We start from the raw sequence: 8,976 nt of genomic DNA on the forward strand, positions 1-8,976 counted from the left end.
TATAACAATGAGCCTGAGAGCTTTGCATGTTCATTTTTCTCTTGCTGGAAAGATCAAGGAGCTCTTAAAGCTAATGCTGAGGCTTGGATGAGTCCAAAACACTAGAAGTTCATGTGGTTCAGCTGTGAGCAGCCAAAAGGCTGCTAAAAGCTACATTAAACAGGTCTTGTAAGTCTCTCCTTTACCCACATGAAGGAGCCCACCCTCTGCACTTCTAACTTTTTCCCTTTGTCTATAGCTAACTTCAGCAACTTTAAATATTAAACTACATAAGATTGGAGATTTGGATGGGGGAACGCAAATGTATATAGTTCCGTTGGATATAGGTATCTAATTGACCATTCTGTGTAGTCCCCTAGGGTGCACAGGGAGATATAGGTTTTAGGGTGGCTGGAAGTGCTGACAAACCTATCATTCTACTAAGCCAGTTGCTTCCGGATAATGGAAAGCATGATAAGTCCACTGAGTTCTGTGAAGATGAGCGCACTGCTACACTTTGGCTGTGAAGTGAGTTTCTGGGTCTGAGCAATGCTAAATGGAATATCATGGGGATTGATGAGGGATTCTGTGAGTCCATGGATGGTAGTTTTGGCAGAATTCCACGCAGGGAAAGCAAATTTATATGTATAGTAAGAGCCTACTCCAGTGAGTACAAATTGTTGCCCCCTATATTATAAAAGTTATTCAATGTAATAAATTTACTACCAGGTGCCTGGTGAATCACCCTGGAAATGATGCCATATCAAAGACTCAGTGTAGGTCTGTGCTGCTGTCAAATTAAATATTCAGAATTGACTGTAGTCAGACTGGCCTTTGGGATTCAAAGTTCATGTTGCTTAGAACATGCATTGCTTCTATTTCTGCTACTATGTTCACCTTGTTTATAAGCCCACTGGGTGATGGTGGGGTTTACAGGGAAGTAAGAATGACGCATACTCACAGAACAAGACATTCTGTCCACATCGTTATCAAAATCCTCCTCTGATGCAGGTACCCCTTGGTAGGCATTCATATAGAACAGACACATCTTTATGAAATTCACCCAATGAGAGAGGTTTATCCACAAAATTTTTTCTATTTTTTTTTGTTTTTGCCATGAATTATGTAATCACGTTCCTTCCATGTCATTGACCATGTAGCCAATTCATGGGCCACAGCAGTGCTGCGGGAGTGGGTATCATAGGATCTCAAACTGGTCTTAAGCAATCCTTGCCTCAACCTCTTAAGTAGCTGAGACTATAGGTGCACCCCACAACGCCTAGCTAATTTTGTTTTATTTTTAGTAGAGATTAGATTTTGCTGTGTTTTCCAGGCTGGTCTCACACTCCCCACGTCAAGCAATTCTCAAAGCTTTGCCTGCAAACTGTTTTGACTAGAGGCATAAACTACCACACTCACCACCTATAATTCGATGTTTTAAACAATACTATGTAGTGAAACCTATTACGAAGTTATCTAGGGAGAGAAAGCTCACTATCACAGTGTAAAATTGTATAGATATGATGCGTGCATGTGTGTGTATACATGCTTGCTTGTGTGCGTAGGTGCGTGTTTTCTGAGAAATGGTAAGTTATTGCTACCAGGCTAGGATAGCATTCACGTTCTTCTGATGATATCAAATATTGAAACTCCAGGATTCATAGAACAAGATTCCTAACTGGTTCACGAGAGGGTGAACGATTGAATAATGGGTATTTTGGAAGAAACAACTGGCCTAGGGACAAGAATAAGTGTGCAAATCATCTCTATGAAACGCTTTCTTCGGAGCACGCATTTCATGCACTTCATTCTACAGTGACAGATATTGTTACTCTGAGTTTGTGAGAGATTGAACCTAGGGTCTACTGTGAAACTCTGTAGACTGGACTTCTGTCTGAGGCAGCCCCTGCCTCTACCCGCAACCTGCGCCACACTCCAATGGAGCATTCTTCTCAATGGATAAAGGGAAATTCCGGATGATCCGATGGGCAGAGAGTGCGACTGTTTTTCTCAGGAGCTCTGGTTGAATAGTTTTGGGGACTTTCTGGGAGAATGCTCTGCACCCAGAAACGTTGTCCAAGGGGAATCACGAGAAAATGGGCGACCCCGTGTGCCTCCGTCCCCTCCCACTTCCTCGCCAACCCCTCCATCAGGGATCCCACGGAGTCCAGGATAACAAGTGTTTTGGTTGTCTTTGGGCGACACCTAGCGGCGACCATTATTGAAAATGTAAGCCGTACAGAACAGAAAAAGCTCTTGTCGCCTGCGCACGGCTCACTCACTGCAACGTTGAATTCTGGGCTTAAGCAATCCTCCTGCCTCAGCTTCCTGAGTAGCTGAGAATATAGGCATGTGCCACAATGCTGGGCAATATTTTTAAGTAGTGGTAATCTGTCTCGATATGTTGTCCAGGTTAGTCTCAAACTCCTGGTCTCTATCCATCCTCCACCCTTTGGTCTCCAAAAGTCCTGGGATTACAGGCATGAGACACTGTTCTCACTCCTATAATTTGATGTTTTAAACAATACCATGTAATGAAATGCATCACGAAGACATTTTGCAAAATAAAGCTCACTATCACGATGTAAATTTGCATACTTTTCATGTGCTCATGTGAGCGCATGTGCGTGCCTGTCTGAATGTTTTCTGAGAACTGATAATCTTTTCCCCAGGGACACTGGTTGAAGAGCTGTGGGGACTGTCTGGGAGGGTGTCCCGTGCCCGGAAACGTAATCCAAGAGAGATAAGAACACAGGCGATCCCATGTGCCTCCATCTCCTTCTCCTTCCTCGACAACCCCTCAACCAGGGACCCCACTCATTCCAGGCTGGCATGTCGTTCGGTTGTCATTTGGCGTCACCTAGCGGTCACTGTTATTGAAAATGGAAGCATCACGCCAAAACTGGCCGCCTGTGCACAGCCAGGGAAAACTGGTTTCCCTTGGGCCCCACCCTGACCTCTGAGGCACTCCTTCCCTCCCTCCCCCAATGCCTTTTTAAATAGGAAACCTCCAACCTGGCTGGGCCTGATTGTTTATTTATTTATTTATTCATTTATTTATTTAGAGAGAGAGACAGTTTCGCTCTAGTAGCCCAGGTTGAAGTGCCATGGCGCCATCTCGGCTCACTGCAACCTCTCCCTCCCAGGTTCAAGTGATTCTCCTACCTCAGCCTTCCCAGTAGCTGGTATTACAGGCGCCCGCCACTACGCTCAGCTAATTTTTGTATCTTTAGTAAGGACTTCGTTTCTCCATGTTGGCCAGTCTGGTCTCGAAGTCCTGACCTCAGGTGATCCAAGCACCTCAGCCTCCTAAAGTGCTGGGATTACAGGCGTGAGCCAGGGCGCCTGGCCTATCATTTGCTTTACTTTCTTCCTTTTTTTTTTTTTTTTTTTTTAAATCAGCATGAAGACTTCTACCTGGGTTTTAAAAATTGTGTGATAGAAAAATAAATGTTGGGGCTTCCACATCACTAAAGTAAAGGGAAAAGTCAAGCTGGCAACTGTTTAGGGCCACCCTGCCATTCTATTCAAAGTCACTCCTCTGCTCTTTTCTTTTTTTTTTTTTTTTCTGTTTTGAGATGGAGTCTCGCTCAGACGTTCAGGCTGGAGCCCAATGGAGCGATCTCCGCTCACTACAACATCCGCCTCCTGGTCTCAAGCGATAAATGCATATTTGGTTGCCTCCTTTGGAGAGGTTAATCAGAAACTCCAAAGAAAGTAACCATTTGTCTCTTAACTACCTGTGACCAGGAAGTCCCCTCCTCGCTTTGAGTTCTCCCACCTTTGCTAAGTTGTCCCGCCTTTGCAGACCGAACCAATGTTCATCTTGCATACGTTGATTGATGTCTCATGTCTTCCTAGAATGTATAAAACGATAATGTTCTCTGATTACCTTAGGCACATGTCCTCAGAACCTCCTGAGGCTGTGTCACGGGTGTGCGTCCTGAACCTTGGTTAAACAAACTTTCTAAATTAACTGAGACCTGTCTGAAGTTTTCAGGGTTCAGAACGGAAAGTGCATTGTAGCGTCACCCTAGGACTCATTATTAACAAAAACTATCCTAAATCTCTGCAGATACAATGAAAGCAGTGGTATGTAAACTGTATGAAACTAAATGGCACTTACTACAAGTAAAGGAATACATGCTGAGAAAAAAGTCATGAACCGCTCACTTTTCAAAGAAGAAATAATACTATGAATTCTGTGTAATTTCCAGAGTCAGCTTGTTTCATAAGCTGTCCCCACCAAACTTGGAAACATTCCAGAGTGAGCTATTGTGCCTCCAGCCTTTGCCCCTCCTCCTTTTTTCCCCTGAACCCTCCCCTCAACCCTTGCCTGCAATCACATTCTCTGATTCTGCAAAAGCAAATGGGAGCCCTAGAGAGAGTTATCTTTTCTTTTTTCTTTTTTTTTTTCTCTCTTTTTTGAGGTGGAGTCTCGCTTAGATAGCCCAATGGAGCGATCTCGGCTCTCTGCAACATCCGCCTCCTGGTTTCAAGCGATTAACCTGCCTCAGCCTACCGAGTAGCTGGGATTACAGGCACCCACTATTACGCCCAGCTAATTTTTGTATTTTCATAGAGACAGGGTTTAACCATGTTGGCCACGCTGGAGTCGAACTCCTGACATCAGGTGATCCGTCGGCCTCAGCCTCTCAATATGCCGGGATTACAGGCATGAGCCTCTGTGGCCAGCGAGTTCTCTTTTCTTTCTGAAGGGCAAGGCAAAGTGGAATGGATTCACCTAAAAGCGGACTGCATGCCCGGGAAAGCATCATGGTTAGACCCATGTGAGACAGGTTAGTTTTACTGCGTGTGTTCCACATGTGTTGCTGTCCATGTGTTGCTACCATAGTAATCCTGCTCAGCATGAGAGGAACCAAAGTTTCAGACATTTGGTGTATGTGCTTGGCTGGGGACCCAAAGGTGAGCAGCCACCATCTGTGGGATTATGACTGAATGCCTCTAAGTCAGAATCCCGCCCAGAAGAGAGGATGCAGCAGCGCCGGCAAGCCTCGGTTGGCCTCAGATAGCTCTTCCCCCGCCTTTCCCACCGGCCGGACGCTCCGCCCCACTGCGCGCCGAGACCTGGCTCCGGTGCCGGGAGCCCCTCGTCCTAAAAAACGGGGTGCAGCTAGGAAGGCCTTTGCTCCCTGGCCCATCACATAACACGTTTATGGGGAATCTGATACTAAACTATTCGTAAACGCCCTGCTTCCGGGTCAGGGTTTCCTATGGAACATGGCAGCTCCCTCACTGCAACCTATTGAAAGTCAGCCCACCACACAAGTGTCTCTAAACCAGTGTGCGGGAAACCCGGCTTTGTGGCGTGTCCTGTGTAATTCAGCCCTGGCCGTCTACCTTCCTTCTTCCCTCCTTTTGCCCGCGGGGACTAAGGTCCCGGGCCTGCTCATGCCCACCAGCCCCCTAGCCCCGGGACAGGCAGTGGCTGTCTCTCGCGAGAGTTCATTGGAGCCCGCCGTGCATTTGGGAGGCGTCGGCCCCACCAGCGGGGTTCCCAAGATACAGCGCCGGGAGTTGCCGAGGTAGGGTTGGCGCCCCTGCTCGATGTTCCACCTCTCTGATTGAGCTTCTTTCCCCCACCCCGCTGGGAATCCTCCACGGGTTGGGAACGGATTCTTCGAGCTTGGTGCGAATGGCTGAGGCGCGGGTGTCAGAGGTTGTGCCCCTGCAGTCCCTGTCCGAGTAGTGTTCGCGCGTGCCCGTGGGCGGCCGTTGGGGTCACAGTCCCTCTCCCCGCCCCAGGTGCGCTGGGATGAGAGTAGCCAGTCACCACCCTTGTGTCTTCACTGGTCTCCGCTGCCCGGGTCAGCCAGCGGACTGCGCGAGAATGGCTGGCAGATCTGCCGAGTTAGATGGCCTCAAAGCTGGGCCAGTTCTGTGTGATAAGGTTCCAACTGGTTCTGACCGCTTCCGTCCGCGAGCACCTCATTTGGCCTTTAGGGTGGACCCGATCGATTAGATGCTGGCATTTGGCTTCTCGATCAGCCCTCAAGTCGACCGCCTGTGGGAAGCAAGCGACATCCAGTTGACACGGCCGTCAGCTTCTCTGCCTGGAAGACCAGGGACCAGGGCCTAAGGCCCCAATCCTCAGGTCTCGGGTCGCCGTGTCCACCTGATGTCGGCGGCAAGCGTTGGACTTGACCGTCAACTTGGGATTTCTAAAGTAGACCATATAACTTTGGTCAGCAGCAGTACCGCCCACATTCACTTGGTGTCACTTATTCCTTGCGTTGTTTCTTCCTCTCCAATTGTTTCCACAGTACTTTCAGTTGCTCTTCGTTTTGTTTTTCTTTTACTTTTCTTGCTCCTCTTTCTACACACTGAAGTTGCTGTGGTTTTATATTTACCTTTTATTTATTTATATTTTTTGAGGCAGGTTAGAGTGTAAGAATGCAATCTCGGCTCACTGCCGCCTAGACTTTCCAGGGCTCCCTCAGGTGATCTTCCTATCTCAGCCTTCCAAGTGGCAGAGACTACAGGATCACTTAATTCTGTGATGTTGAAGCTGAAGTGAGCCGTGTTCATGCCATTGCCCTCCAGTGTAAGTGTTTCATAAAGTAACAGAAACAGGTTAAAGAAAAAAATTTATTTGAAATTAACTACAATTAATTGTGATCTATATGACCTTTTATATTTTTTCACTCCCACGAGTTTATTATTATTGTTGTTTGTTATTATTTCTTTGTATTATTGTCATTATTGTTATTGTTTTCATTATTTATCTAGTTATTTAGAGATGGAAGCTTGCTCTATCACCCAGACTGCAGTGCAGTGGCGCGATTTTGGGTCACTGTAGCTTCAAATTCCTGGGTTCAAATTCGCAATATAGCGAAACACCCTGTATACTAAAATCTGTCAGTGACACCTTCAGGACCGTTGGTTGTGGCGGCTGCAATTTCGGAGGCTGAGGCGGGCAGTTCGCTAGAGCTCGGGAGTTCAGGACAGCCTGGGCAACAGACTGCAGAGCATTTGCTTGACCAAGGCCCATTGCAGCCTCCACCTCCCGAGCCCAAGCGATGCTCTCACCTCAGGCTCCAAAGGATCTGGGGATACAGGTGCCTGCCATCACGATGCCCGGATTTTTTTCTTGTCTTTTCTTTTTCAGTAGAGACGGGGTCTCACTGTGTTGCCAGGGCTGGTCTCAAACTCCTGGGCTCCAGCAATTCTTCCACCTCCGCCTCCCAAAATGCTGGGATTATAGGTGTGAACCACGATGCCCTGCCTTCTTTTTATTTCCTTCATTTTTTCTCTTTTTTCTTTCTCTTTCTTTTATTTTTGTTCTCTCTCTTTTTCTTCCCCCCTTTTTTCTCTCATTTCTCATTCTTTTTTTTTCTGTTTCTATGTTTTCCGGTTTTCTTTTTCATCTCTCTTCCCTTTACATCTCTGTCTTTCTATATTTTTTTCTTGGTCTTCCTTATTCTCTCTCTCTTCTTCATTTCTTTCCATAGCACTGTCTGTCTGTCTTTGTGTGGATACTGGAACAGTCTCCTTATTCTGTATCTCCCTGTGTATCCTAAGCCTCTGTGACTTTCACTTTGGTGTTTTTCCTATTTGTCGCATAAAATGCATTCACTGTTCTTGTATTTCGGTGCTCTGTGAACGCTCGAAGGGCGGGGAAAAAGTGGACCACGAATTTGATTGGTTTCGTGACAGACATGGGAGACAAAAGAACATACGATGATTACTTTGCTAAGTGCCCTGTTTATTCTTCCAACTGGACTCATAAAAGTACGGACGCAGTTGGTGGGTTGAGAGAGCTCTGTGTAGTCATGACTCCGCAATTATACCTGACAAGAGCGGTGATGATGAACGGGAGGTATGGAAACCTGCCCTTCTTTGGTGTTAGTTGAGGACAGTGAGAAGAGATTCAGAATGGCCTGTATCTCAACCTGATGGTACTGTTTTTCGGCTCTGACCTTTAGGAACGCGTGAAGCCTTCCCGTGTATTCCCGCCACTTCCTTGCAGTTTTCTTTTGATACTTTTCGATTAACTAACGTATTTATTAATTTATTTGAGATGGAGTCCTGTTCTGTTCGTCAGGCCATGGCGCGGTATCGGGTCACAGCAACTTCCGCCTCCCAGGTTCCAGCGATTCTCTTGTCTTAGCCAATCGAGTAGCTGGGATAACAGGTGCGTGCCACCATAACTAGCTAACTTTTGCCTTTTTAGTAAAGACAGGGTTTCACCACGTTGCCCAGGCCGCTCTTGAACTGCAATTTCCAGGAATCCTGTGGCCACGGCCTCCGAAAGTGCTGGGAGACCCCAGGTCATCAGAATCGAGAAAGAATGTTGGTTGATGATAGAAAGGCGTGACACACTGCGCCCTACCCAAATTGCTATTTTTAAAAATAAACCAGTAGGCTGGGTGCAGTGCGTCATTCCTGTCATCACAGCGGTTTTCTAGGTGGAGGTGGGAGGATTAAGAGGTCAGGAGTTAAAGACCAGCCTGGCCAACATAGTCAAACCCTGTCTCTACGAAGAATACAAAAATTAGCCAGGTGTGGTGGCACGCACGTCAAGTCCCAGCTACTCGATATGCTGAGGAAGGAGAATCTGTTGAACCTCCCGGGAGGTGGAGGTTGCAGTCAACCCAGATCATGCCATTGGACTCCAGCTTGGGTGACAGAGTCAGACTCCATCTAAAAAAAAAGTAATTAAAAATGAATGAGTTTCCAAGAAAAAAATAGAGACCCGCAGTGACACAAACATACACCTCTCAGCTTTTGAGTCAGCAATGACACTACGAATTTGTAAACTCAGTTCATTTCTTGACTGGGGACCATTGATATTTGGGATGCTTCCTCTTGGAACATAATTCTGTCTGACACCATACCCCGCTAACATTTGCCTTTTTAGTAGAGTCAGAATTTTATTTTGTTACCCAGACTGCTCTTGAACTCATGACCTCCAGGTATCTGCCCGTCCAAACTTCCCAAAGTGCTGTGATGAAAGGAGTGAGCCACACGGATTTC

At 46.7% G+C, this 8,976-nt stretch overlaps 1 long non-coding RNA gene across 2 annotated transcripts in view; it reads left to right on the forward strand.

Moving 5' to 3' along the window:
- The first annotated feature begins 4,261 nt into the window (after window positions 1–4,261).
- LOC103889426 (uncharacterized) overlaps window positions 4,262–8,976 on the forward strand; it is a 6,448-nt gene continuing 1,733 nt past the window's right edge. The window contains exons 1-2 of one of the 2 annotated variants that reach the window (XR_010136241.1): window positions 4,262–4,612; window positions 4,698–4,778. This is a non-coding gene — a long non-coding RNA (uncharacterized LOC103889426). The remainder of the gene's footprint in view (window positions 4,613–4,697; window positions 4,779–8,976) is intronic. The other variant, XR_008519440.2, reaches the window with a different exon arrangement.

This window comes from Pongo abelii, chromosome 12 (genome assembly GCF_028885655.2).
Source record: "Pongo abelii isolate AG06213 chromosome 12, NHGRI_mPonAbe1-v2.0_pri, whole genome shotgun sequence".
Taxonomy (NCBI): Eukaryota; Metazoa; Chordata; class Mammalia; order Primates; family Hominidae; genus Pongo; species Pongo abelii.